We start from the raw sequence: 13,037 nt of genomic DNA, 5'->3' as shown, positions 1-13,037 counted from the left end.
AGGAACGAGAGGAGGAATTTGACTTGGGGAAGTTAAGAAATGCGGAAGATTTATATCTCAAATTTCGTGTTCCATCCACGCAGCTAAAAGATGAGGAGTGCCGGAATATGGTACCAATGACGTTTGTGATGGCGTCTTATTTACCACCAGCTGACCATGGAGGCCTCTTAGAAGAAGCTGCTCACGTTCCTAACAGCAGTCTGTGTAAGTATTACGACGCTCGCATCGAAAAGGTCAGTTTTTCCTTTTCTAAATATAATTATCAGTTATCTGCATTGGCATAGATTTAAAGTTAGTGCTTTTCGTTCTCAAGTTCAAGGATAGTTTCTTTTATGAGTTTGGTGTTATATAAAGTTAGGTGAATGATGATTTTTTTTTTCCAAAAAAAAAAATTGGGTTAATAGATTTTAGGGTTTTTAGTTAAATTTACTTTTTTTTGTTAGTTTATTTTGCAAGCTCCTGTTATGTAAAGTTATGTGAGTGATGAAATCATTTGTTCAAATTCTTGTGATTAACGTCGTTGTATTTAGGGGTTATAATGGTAGCGATAAAGGTGGGATTCGTTGCAGTTTTTGGAGTAAAACAATGGACATCATACACAATTATAGATATTCATCCTTTGACTTTTTAAAACTAGAGAGATATATGTGGAATACTTCTTGCGTAGTTGTTTTGAGTTCCATCCTTCGACTTTTTAAAACTAGAGAGATATAAGTGGAATACTTCTTGGTTAGTTATTTTGAGTTTTGAAATTTTTTTCCATCAACCTAAAGGAATTGCCTGAGCACTTTGAATGGTTGATCCATTGAGTTTTTCATGTTTTGAGTTCCATCCTTTGACTTTTTAAAACTAGAGAGATATAAGTGGAATACTTCTTGGTTAGTTATTTTGAGTTTTGAAATTTTTTTCCATTAGCCTAAGGGAATTTCCTGAGCACTTTGAATGGTTGATCCATTGAGTTTTGCCTGAGCACTTTGAATGGTTGATCCATTGAGTTTTTCATAATATACGGTTCCATTTGGAGAGAGTTTATTTTTGATAATTTATCTGTGGTTACATTGAACTCTATGTAAATATGCTAAAAACTGATTTCTTTGAATTCCTTCTTCTTCTCTTCAATTTTTCTCTTCCATGTTGCATGGTTAGGAACCTCCACTTGTGCTTCACCAATTCCTAAACCAACTCTGAAAAGCATGGCTTTATTACCTGCCATTTTGATCATGCCCTTTCCTCGTCTCCTCCACAATAATTCTCTTGTGCTTCACCATCAAAGAAAAGGATCATATATTCTTGGAGTAGACAAGGGAAGTGTATTCTTCTCAAATTCATCCAGAATTATAGCGAGGAGTATTCCTTGTAGTGAGAAACAACCGTAGCTAAGAGATGAAGAATATTTAAAGTTGTGTTTTTGAATATAATCTTGTTCCCTAGAAGGCAAATATCTCAGGCAACAAAGATATGGAGAGAAAAATGAATTTAAATTGTCCCACCTAGTGTGGTAGAAATTCCTGAAAGGAGGTATGTGCAAGATGCTCTTTAATGCCCAAGACCATCAAAACTAATTGCCAAATTTTCTTTGAATAGTGGTAGCCAATGAAGATATGATCAACAATTTCATCCTATTCCTACAAAGCAAACATTAATTTAGGCCTATAAAACCTATTTTTTGCATATTTTCCGAGGTCATAATTTTTTTTTGTAATACTAGCTAGGAAAAAAATTTAAGTTTATTTGGTACCAGTTCCAAATGTTGTTCTTCCACCATCTAATGTCCTAATCTAAAATTGAGTGGGAAATAACTTTGTATGTTAGTTTTCTTTAACCCTTTCCACAGTCGTGTCCCAACTCCATACTAGCTGGTCCTTTGAATTATTCAGATAGACCCCATATATATTTAACTCCTTGGTGAAGGAGTTCCACTCTTCAACCAAGGATTCATCCAATTATAAGTCTGAATAAGTCAACCATTTACCTTGAGAAGATACATCATATAAGAAGGAGACTCGCCTTTGGATGTCAGAGTAGAAATCAAATATGTTGATAAATTATAGAAACGGTCCCCTACAATAAAGGGATCCTTTCCAAATATCACCTTTTTTCCATCTCCAACATTCCAAGCCAACTAGTTGAAAAGAAAAGGAAAAGAGTCCATAAGTGCCTTCTAGATAATGGAACGTACGTTGTCTAATTTTTTGGTTGTTCCTCTAAGCCAATCCACCATCAATAATTTCTTTAAATACTTCTCCTTAATCACTTGGCTTCAAAGACCGTCATCAAACATGCCTCTCTAATTTTATTTTTTAGAGCTAATGCTTTTCCAAAACAAGAGAGATTAGTGAAGCCCCATTCTCCAAAATATTTTGGTTTGGCAAGGGAGGCTGAGATGGCAAGGTGCATCCCTTCTTTACTTCTTTTTCCAGTCCATATAAAGTTGTACATTCTTTGTATGATATTTCTTAGAATATATTTAGGGATTTTGGAAATCACAAGCTAGAAAACCAGGGTATTCTAGCACAAATTTAACTAGGATCATTCTCCCCCACAATGATAACCAGTTGTAACACCACAAACTGATTTTTTGATCAATTTTTCTAAGAAGCCACTTCCAATCATATTTAAGATAGCCATTTTGCTTCAGGAAGAAACCTAGGTACTTAAAACCATAATCCATAATAGCCATCTGATAGGGAAAAATAGATTGAATGGACGAGAGAAGCTCTGCACTTGCTGCATGATCATGAAAGGATGATTTATGTGCACTAATCCCCATCCCAAAATCCTCACAAATATATTAATGATCTTATGCAAGACTTTCCATTCTAAAATAGACCCTAACCCCATCAACAAGACATCATCCACAGATAGTAAGTGAGTGATAAATTGTTTACATGATATTTTCATGCCTTTGATGTTTCTTTCCTGCTTTTCTTTCAGAAAAAACAGAATCAAGCCTTCCATCAGCGACAAAAATAGTGGGGGAGACAAGGGACACCCTTATCTAATTCCTCTTGAGTTGGAGAAGTTGCTTGTGGGAGAGCCCTTGATCAAAATGGAGAAATTTCCTAAAGTTACACAACCCTTAATTCAGTTGGTGGTCTCCAATCACAAACCAATTTAAAGAAGCATTAATTGAAGAAAAGTCTAGTTTACTTTGTCAAATGCCTTGTTAAGGTCCATCTTAAGGACCAAGGCTTGATTTTTTTATACTTAACATAGTGGAGGACTTACTGAGCAATTCCAATAACATCATGGATCTCCCTGTCAGCAAGGAAACCGAATTGGTTAAGGAATATATTATCAACAAGTATAGGTTTGATCCTATTTGAGATCATTTTTGAGATGATATTATAAATCAAGTTACATAGAGAGATGGGTCTGAAATCATAAAAAATCATAGGTTGGGAACTTTTTGGGATCAAGGTTAAATGTTTTTCATTAATATCTCTTGAAATTTTCCTCAATATTTTGGATTCCTCCACCATATTGCAAAGGTTAGGCCCCATCAAATCAAAAAAGGAAAGTAAGAGCTTGACAATCTAGCCATCAGGGCCAAGACTCTTGTCTTTGGCTAAATGCTTCGGTACTTATTTTATTTCATCAAGGGGCATCAGACCACCAATCCTAGTAGAGTCATCAATGCTAAAAAATATCGGGAAATTATGAATGGTCTGAAGTTGAGAGCTAATGATGGAAGATCTTGGGTCTCTAAGAAGGGTGGAAAAGTGAGAGGAAGAAAAAACTTTAAGATCAAGTTGGCTTGTGGAAATCTTTCCATCCTCCAATTCCAGTTCCCAAATATAATTAATGTTCCTTTTGTGATTTGTATAATTATAAAAAATTTAGTATTACCATCCCCCTTCTTGATCTAGGTAGCCCTACTTTTTAATATCCAAGACTCCTCTTCCAGTTTTAAAATATGTAGTTTTCTAGCTTCCAAGGAACACATTCTCTAAGCTAAATCAGGTAGGAAGCATGAGTCAGAAAAGGACTGGGATATTTTTTCATATTCAGCTTCTAGAATCACCATATCCTTCTTTTGTTCCTTTTGTTCTCACAATCTACCATCGTCTTTTTGATATTTGTGAGTTTATAGACTATGGATTCCATAGAAGAGAGGAAAATTTTATCTGAATTTTTTTTCCAAAGACTCTTCATTGGCTCTTTAAAAGCCTCAAATTCCAGCCATGTATGATTGAACTTGAAGGGGTAATTGTGAATATGTTTCTTAAATCTAATTCTAGTAGGATTAGAAGTTGGTCCAATAGTCTATCTTGAGAGTTCCAAGATCTGAATCTCCCCACATTATTCGTAAGTTGTTCAACTAATAAGAACCTATCAATACACTTTACAATACCTTCCCCTCCAATTATATCATTTATTTAGAAAGGAGCTAAAGGAAAAGGGTCAGTGTCACATAGATTATGATGTAGCAACATCTTTGAAAAATATTTAGCCAAAGGGTCTAAGCGACCTCTAGATCCACATAACTCCCCAGCAGAGGTAGTGAAGTTTAAATCACCTACTAAGACGAGAGAGGGATCAAAGAGTAATCCACTGGATTTGACCTTGTCCCAAAAGTCTTAGCTTTCATTATAGGGGTCATAGTTGTTAACTAACTTGATCAGGTGCGAGAAACCTCTTATAAATTCTTCCATAATAATACCAACAGAAGAAGAGAATGCTTGAAAAGTTGCATCTTTCAGGTTCCATATGGAGAGTATTCCTCTAGACATGTCATTACAGTCCATGGTACAAGAAACCCAACCCGGATACAAGTATCAAATGGATTCTCTAGCCTTCTCCCTTGGAATCATTGTCTCTTGCAACGAGATAATAGATGGTTTGTATTTTTCCACCAGCCTTTTGAAGGAAATGATTTTAGAGGATCCCTCCACCCCCCTAATATTTGGAGACAAGATAATCATTTTTAAAGAGCTATGGAGGGATTCTATGCTCTAAGGGCCCTGGAAACAATCACTCTATCTATAGAAGAAGGCGAGCTGAGGCCTCCCTGGATAGCCTCTGTAGGGACTCCATCCCTAGTCAGAACTTTTTTAGGGTTTGTTTGAGTTAAAAGTGTTAACTAGTAAATTTTTGGAAAAGTAAGTGTTTAGCATTTTTAATATGTTACAAAGGTTATATGTTATGGGTAAGTTGTAGGGTTTGTTTGGACAAAATTATTATTTAGAAATCTTTTGGAAAGGTAATGACCTCAAACTTGGAATATGTTACAAAGTGTTTATGTGGTAAGTGAGGTAATATATATATATATATATATATATATATATATATATATATATATATAATCAACATCTGTCATGTCACTTGTTGGAATTGAACCTGGTTAGGGAGAATTTTGTCCTTTCCTCTCAACCACTTGGTATAACCCCAATTGATATATATATATATATATATATATATATATATATATATATATAATTGTTATTTCTTAATGGGCTTTTGGGGTCTCCTGAGAATGTGATATTTCTTCTCGTATCACTTTGAGGATGTGATATTTGTGGTGTCATTTGGAAAAATACTTGAAGAGTCCTAATTCCATATAGAGCTCAGTGATTTCAAATACAAATTTTTAAACCTTTTAATCAATTTTTTTTTATTTGTCAATGTTATAGGAAGCTTAGGGCATTCAATTTAAATTTATTGCAAGTTAAAATTTCAATTATTTTAATCACTTTATTAATAAAATATTTATTATATTTTACTATCATTATTACACAGATTTTAAGACATTTAATTTAAATTTATAAAATCCTAGCTATATATATATATATATATATATATATATATATATATATATATATATATATATATATATATATATATATATATATATCAATTTAGACATTTCTAAAATTACATATTATCTAGTTATCTCCAATATTTTTAGTATTGTATAGTTTTAATAAAAAGTCATTGCTCAAATACTTTATTGTATTTTAACATCTGCACTATATTGAAGTTATGTTTATTTCTCTTATTTTCATTCTATTAATAATTAGAAAACATCTTTTTACATTTCCATTGCTTTCCAATAATTTTTATCTACATTCATTCCTTTCTATCAAATGTCTCATCAATTATCTTATTTTAAACTTGTCTTATGTTTAATTAGTGTACCCTTTTAGCAAATTAATTTAATTTAAGGCTAATGTAATTTGGTTTGGCAATACTAAATTATCATGTCCAATATATCACCTCTATTACTGCAAGGAATTGAACTAGTGACTTCACATCAAAGAGTGCCTTAACAAAGCATTCACCATCTATCCAAGACCCCATGAAAATATATATATGTGTGTGCTAAATTGGAATCAAATTCATCGTAGAAAGTTAAGTTTTATTTTTTTAAATATTTAACATAGTTAATGAAAAAACACTTATTATATTTTTCCCTTAAAATAATTGTAATTACAATTTTCATATCTCATATTATCCTTTCATGTATTAAATCCTATCCTACCCTATTAGTATTGTATCATTTTGCTAAGATATATTATACCATTTGATAATGTAATTATAAAATATTATAGCTAACTTAAGATACATAAATATTTATATTAAGTTTTATTTTATGTTTTTTCAAATTAATGATAATTGAGTATATGTAACAAGAGGCATTTGGGTGCAGGTTTTTCAAAGCAATCATATTATTATACATGGCCAAGAGAAGTGTATGTGCACATTTGAGATTACATGGCTTGGTGGCCCAAATGTGTGGCAAAGGGCTAATGTTTATTGTGAAAACATCTACTTACCTGCATTTGGTAGCATAGAAGAGCACCCTGTGCTTAAAGAGGCAACAAAGTTTCTCCAAAATAGAGAATATAGAAAGGATCATGATATGCATAAGGATGTTACTTTAAAGACAATAGACAAAAGTGATGTTGGCTTTACTAGCAGTTCATATTTTCCATCCACAATTGTTCCTGTTGATACAAATATATGGAAAAATAGCATTGAAGACCATTTGGTGAGATCAAGCAACAAGAAGAAGGTGACATCAAGTAACAAGGAAGAACGTTCTTGTGTAGTAATCACTGAAGACGAGAATGGGTTTATAGTATGTACTACACAAAAAGAAAAGTGATTACTAAACATCAAATGCAAGACATTGCATTATTTTTTATTTTATTACCATTTACTATATGGTTTATAGTATGTAGTGCTAAAAAACAGAATTGAATAGTGAACGTTAAACATAAGACATTGCATTGTGTTTTATTTTATTACCATTTTTATTTTACTATCATTTACTATATGGTTTCGGTTATTTTCAACCATAATATTATTTTGGTAACTGCTTAATAACCTTGTGTTGATAGCACTCACAAGCCTTACTGGAAGTCAATTATAGGTATGTTTTTAGTTTTCATTAGATATTATGTCTTATTTTGATAGTGATTATGACAAATTATCTTACCTAACCTCTTAATTTTGAGGTAGTTATTTCTATTTTTACATTGGTTGCAAATTGTTGATTGGGTTAGATTATTATTGAATCTTAAAAGTTCTTTGATTTAATCAAAATACACTTGTATCTTTATTAATAACCTTTTGTTGATAGCCGCTTAATAAGATTTTTTTATAGCATGCAAAGGCCTTATTGAAATTCAATTATAAGGATGTTTTATATTGTCATTAGATATTACACGTCTTATTTTGAGAGTGATTATGCAAGTTATCTTCCCTAACCTTTAATTTCAAAGTAGTTATTTCTATTTTTGCATTAGGTGCAAATTTTTTGTTGGATTAAATTACATTTATTAAATCTATTTTTTTTTTATTTAATCAAAATAGACTTTTGTGATTCTGAAGTTATGCTCATTATAGTGTTTTTATAATTATCTAATCTTTATATAAATATTTTTAATAAAATATTACATAAATATTTTATTATTTATTATATCCTTATATAATTTATAATTTTTAGCTATTTAAATTTGATTTTATAAGCATAATTTATTTTGCTTTTATTTTAGAAATTAAGTTTTTTCTTAAATATAATATTTGGAATTTTTCTTATTATATCAAAATAACAATATAATTGACTAAATAAGAAATTTGACTTTGGATTGTTTAGTGATCATCCTTGTAATTTAGAGTAAGATTAAAAGTAAGCTAAATTGGTTTTTTCTTTTGTGATTGGTTCACAATTTTTTGTTTCCATTCAAATAATGTAGTTATGTCAAACAATAAATAAGTTATCATGTGATTCACAGAGGTTCACTTTTCTCCTCCCCTAGTTCTTTTTCATCTTACCTATACTTAGGCCCATTAAATATTTTTGTCCAAATTTTATCTTTAATTTCTATTAGTTGATAAAGTTTATGTAAGATCTCTAATGTGATGCGTTTCCTCAGCCCGATTCCTTTGGGAAAGACGGTAAAAGGTAAGAAATTTTAATTTTCAGTTGCACATCACTTTTCATTATTTTAATCTTTTGACCTGTAACTTAATTTCAATTAGAATTTCCTATGATTGAGGGTGATCTTCTATTTGATAGGTTTATTTAGGAGCCACCAATGAATATAATAATCCACTGAGATATTTATTTTTTATTTCTTAGTGTTTGAGGGCACGTACAACATTTATGAACAAAAAAACTCGTGTAATGTGAATAAATTGGTTTTGTGTCCACCTGCTACTATTCAAAGAGAGATATGTGGTGGAGCTCGTGTGAAAGAGAATATGTTAATGGGTGATAAAGCATGGTGTGAGATATATATTTTAACACTATGCAAAGAGAAGATAATAATATATAGAAAAAAGAGATAATTTTGAATATGTTGTTGGTGTTGAGAAAATAATTGTTATTGATGTTAAAGGATGATCAATTAAAAAGGAAAGTAAGATAGGCTTAAATAACACTTTAATCTCTTTACAATGAATTATTGTATATTTTCTAACTTTTTTTCATTTAGGAAAAAATGACTATTTAAGTTAAACACACTTGTTTTGCCTATCTTGTTAAGTTGACCTATTATGGTCAAGTAGGCCACTTATGGTCAAATTTGTGTGACTGAACAAGTACAAATAAGCAACCTATATCCTCCATTTGACCTCTAGCTCTTCCAAGCAATAAAAAGAGACAAGTTTAGGTGTATAGAAGGAGATTTATAGGTTCATATCTCATGAACCTTTGGGCAATGTGAAGAAGAAGCACTTGAGGGTTTGGTTTGTGGTTTTTGTGGTTCTTGGGTTATAGCCATTTGGTGTTTCTTTGATAAGATTTTGGAGTCTATCATTGGACCAAAACTTAGTCACCCTACTAGGCTTGATCTTGGCCTAATCTTAACTCATCCTTTGCACATAATTTTGACCTATAGGTTCACTTATTACAAACTTGTGTTTCGACCTAAATCTTGTGGGAATTCAGCTCCTCCGTGACTAGAAAAGCTTGGCCCTAAGGCAAGAGTTTCAGCCCCTCTATATCGTATGGTAATTCGATCTCGAGGAAAGATTTTTGACCACCTATAAAAAACCTCAGTCTTGAGGCAAAGAAGGGTATTGAGGCCTGAATTTTGACCATACTTGGAGTGAACCATGGATCAATTTTGAGTTGACCTTGTATCAATTTCTGACAAAATTTGGATTAGTTTCAGGATCATACCTTGAGTAGTCCTTTGATCAAAGTCTTGAGCATAATTTGATTAGTTTTTGGATCATACTTTGAGTAGACTTGAAGAAAATTTGGAGCAATCTTGTTGAAACAAACTTGGAGACACTTCTTGAGCATACTTAAAGCAAAATTTTGGAGCTCTTGTTGAAGCATTATTGAGGTCATCTTTGTAGGAGAGTTGAAGCAGACCTTTTGGACCTAAATTTGAAGAATGCTTAAAGAACTTTTGAAGCATCTTTGGAGCATATTTTGGAGAATATTTTGAAGCATAATTGAAGCAACTTGGATAACATCTTGAAGTAGTGTTTTGGTAAAGTTTTTGAGGTATGTGAATTTTTTTTATAGGTTGGATCCTAAGAGGATTGGTGTCCTCATATAGATTAGGTTGGTGCCTAGATTTTATTAAGAGGATTGGTGTCCTCATTCAAGGTTGGAGCCTCGAAGAACTAAATCTTTTGTAAAGATTGGAGCCTTGTAAGAATTGAATTTTTTGTAATGGTTGAAGCCAAAATTTGAGGATTTGTGTCCTCATCATTTGAATTATTTTAATATAAACTATTTTTATTTTGTTTCTTGTGTTCTGGTATATCTTGTGCTTTCTATTGTGAAAAAATCTTAACTGGCATAATATAACAATTGAAATAAATATTTATTCACCCCTCCTCTTAGTATATACAACAATTGGTTTTAGAGCTAGCTTCTTCAAATTAGCCTCACTGTTGGAAGAAGGATTTTTTATTCACAATAGCAAGTAAGGAAGAAATTAAGGCTCACCTCTTTGATGGAACAAATTTTTCCTTTTGGAAAACAAAGTTGAAGTTCTATTTGATGTCTTTTGGAGTGGAAGTATGGCAATTAGTTACAAATGGATATAAAATCCCATCTCCTCTACCAAAAAACACAGATGGAAAGAAAGCATATGTGGAAAATGCTAAGGCCTTGAACTCTATAACAAATGTTTTGTCAAATTCAAAGTTCACCGAGGTTATGAATTTTGAATCATCCAAAGAAATGTGGAACAAGCTTATCAACAGATGACAAGGTCAAAAAGGAAACACTCCAAACCTTTAGAAGGAATTTTGAGAGTCTTAACATGAGTGATGAAGAATATATTGTTGCTTAATTTATCTAAGTAGATGAAGTGGTTAAATCTCTACAAGGGTTAGGTAAAGATGTCAAGGAAAAGATAATTATTCGAAAAGTTTTAAGATCTCTTCCAGACCATTTTGATGCTAAATTTTGTGCCATATAATCTGAACTAAAAGATTTGGATAACTTATCAATGGATGAACTTCATGGAATCCCAATGGGGACAAGCTAGGTTGACCCAGTTTCCCATAACTTAGGATACTCCAACACAAACACCCATAACTATGCTTTGAACCAATTTTGGAAATTTAGAAATTAATTAAATATACGTAGTCAAAAGAGAGCCTGGATTTACCTTCACAAGTTCCATGAGAGAGAGTCTCTCCTCTTCTAATCATTTTTCTGACCTCACCCAACTTACATGGGGTTCATTTATCAAATGGAATAATAGGCAGGCTGAAACATGCTCTCAAAACCTCATACACATCCCTAAAAACTCATTGTTATAGGCATTTCAAAAATAATTTCACAGTGCAATCAAAATCCTATAGGTGCTACAAAATATCTTCGTAATGCCCCAAAACCCTGTCTTTTAGTATTCCAAGAAGCCAAAATGAATTGGTTTGGTTCCTAATCACTTCGACATGGGTTTGAAAGGGTCCTTGACATAATGGATGTTGATAAATGCAACAAGAAATTCTGAATTTGATTTTACCTTGATTAAATTGAGAAAATTTGAATTTCCACATCAACGGACAACTTGGATGCAAGTAACTAAGGTGACATGACTCTTGTCACTTAGTTAGCTCAGTAAATTTGAGTAAGGAGTTAGAGTTTAGTTAAGCATGTGTGATTTCTAATTTGTAGCAATCAAAGTCAGTTATCACAGGTTGTTTTTAGTTAAACTAGTTCTAACTGCTGTAGGAACTAGTGAAGGGTTAGTTGTGTAGTGGGAATTCAGTCAAACTCAGTGATCATCTAGTTAACTGATCAATCAACCCAAAATAGCTAGTGCATGCAGATAATTCGAGTTCCACATTGGTGGTGGATCTTCCAAGGTAGTGCAACATTAGTTGTAGACTAGTCTTAAGTGTATAGGTGTTGCATGGAGTTGAATGATCAACCCTACGAATTATGCCATCCATTTTGGAGAAATTCCTTAATAATAGGGTCCTAATTTCTCGAGGAATTGTGTAAGGAAATAGGGGCTCAAGAAGAGGCAAAACTTCACTAAGTCTAGGTTAGAGCTTCTCAATGAGAAAAGAGATATGTTATTCACTTGTAAGTCGTGCTTAGTTGAGCAAAGCAATTGTAATACATCTCTAGTAATCAGATTAATGCACGCAAGCGAGGGGTTTTTAGTAGATTGCTTTCCCTTGGAAAAAAAAAAATATTATGTGCATGTGTCTTATTTCTTATTTCATATCTGAAATTATTGTTCTAAATTGTGATTTGATCTCCATAGAGCAGTAGAGTAGGTTTGTGTCTTGTGATTTTGATTAAAACTTCATGAGAAGTTGCAAATATACACCATAGTTTCTATAAGGGATGAGTTCATACACCTTTCTTTTCTCAGATTACAGTCTCACTCAAACTAACCATACAGAACAAATATGAAATGGCCTTAACAACATTCAAAACAGGGTCCTCTAGTTTTTTATTACAATAACACATTAATTACCAATAGAAATATGCAGGCACTATTCCAGGCATAGACACACATTATTATATCGACTTTACAATAGGAATCCCATAAAGTTAAATGGGAAATCTCACCATACAATCCACCAATGGAAATAGTCAAAGAGGCATTAACATAGGGTACATTTATACTCTAAAAATGCTCAAATCACCAACACTCTCTCCTACCAAAACACAATAGGAACTCTGAAACGAGTTTTGAAACATTCCAACAAATCACAACAAATATAACTCGATGGAATAAAAACATGATTTTGATCCAGATTGGATCATTATATTATTTCACATCTATCTTGATGCATTTGGAGTGGAAAAAGTGGAGAAATCAGCTCACAGGACCATTTTTACTGACGAGACCCATTTTGGAAAAATGGTGCCTGTTATAGACATTTTTGTGCCTTACAGCTCTAAGCATGAAATGTCCATAAACCAAGGGATCCTAAGTCCCTAAAAGTGTTTTTCCTGCCCCTAAAGGAACAAGGTCAACCAATTACAGCTTCTCCCAGAAGTTCTCCACCAGAAACTGCTCAGAACCAGTCAAATCAGGATCATTTCAGCTGCTCCACTAGCTACCTGCGTTGCATAGCACCCAAGTACACTAGCTAGG

This window comes from Pinus tabuliformis, chromosome 7 (assembly GCF_031772625.1).
Source record: "Pinus tabuliformis cultivar Carrire ecotype Pingquan chromosome 7, CPIR1, whole genome shotgun sequence".
NCBI lineage: Eukaryota > Viridiplantae > Streptophyta > Pinopsida > Pinales > Pinaceae > Pinus > Pinus tabuliformis.
The sequence above is the reverse complement of the archived record's forward strand: the minus strand, read 5'-3'. Positions refer to the sequence as shown.